Consider the following 1,141-nt stretch of genomic DNA (forward strand, 5'->3'; position numbering starts at 1 on the left):
TAACTTTGTAATTTTGCTTCTTATTGCGCCTGAGGGAATCTTTTCCAGGGCGCATTATAAATAAAGCCATATCTATCTATCTATCTATCTCCTTCACTCTCTCTCACTCTCTCACACTCTTTCTCACTCTCTCTAGCACTCTCTCTCACTTCCTTTCGCATTCTTTCTCACTTTCTCTCGCTCTCTCTCTGTCTCTCTCACTCTCTTTTGCACTCTCACGCACTCTCTCTCGCTCTCTTTCGCACTCTTTCTTACTTTCTCTCGCACTCTTTCTCACTTTTTTTTGCACTTTTTTTCATTCTCTCTGGCATTCTCTTTTTTAGTCTTTTACTTATTTTTCTTTTACTCTCTCTTTTTTTTATTCTTTCTCAGTCTTTCTCATTTTCTCTCCCACTCTCTCTCACTCTATTTCGCACTCTATCTCACTCTCTCTCACTCACTCTCAGTTTCTTTCGCACTTTTTCTCGCTCTCTCTCTCGCACTCTCTTTCACTTTCTCTGGCATTCTCTATCACTCTTTTTCTTTCTCACTTTCGCACTTTCTCTCACTCTTTCTCATTTTCACTCCCACTTTTTGTCACTCTTTCTTTCACTCTCTTTTCTTTTTTCTCACGTTTTCTTTTTTCTAACTAACGCATTATATGACACAATTTACTACGAAGGAAATACTATACATTTTATTTTATACACGGTGGGCCATTTTAATCTCAACAGCCATATATCTCGATTTTTATGCATGCTCTGAAAAAATGGTTCAGACAAAAGTTGCTCGGAATAATAGAGACCAACTATCTGTGCAATCAGATTTGACCTTGACAATAAATGTCAAGGTCATTTCAAGGTCAAAACGTTTTTTTCTTATGAGAATCCATATTTTTAAAAGCGGATTCAAAAAGAGCGGAAAATTTTACGTCCAAATACGTATCTAAGTTTAACATTAACGTGACCTTCATAGGTCAAATAAATTCCTAAACACCAACCCTGCTAAACCACAAGTAGGCTAACCCAATATTTAGGTGTATTTAAAGACGAGCAGGCAACCCCACAACCACGTGATCGCTGTAATTTTACCCTTGCGGAACCTCGTCTTTAGATGAACCTAACTATTGGGTTAGCCTACTTGTGGTTTAGCAGGGTTGGTT

The sequence above is a fragment of the Pseudomyrmex gracilis genome, unplaced genomic scaffold (genome assembly GCF_002006095.1).
Source record: "Pseudomyrmex gracilis isolate BER0280 unplaced genomic scaffold, ASM200609v1 scaffold_2556, whole genome shotgun sequence".
NCBI classification, from domain to species: domain Eukaryota; kingdom Metazoa; phylum Arthropoda; class Insecta; order Hymenoptera; family Formicidae; genus Pseudomyrmex; species Pseudomyrmex gracilis.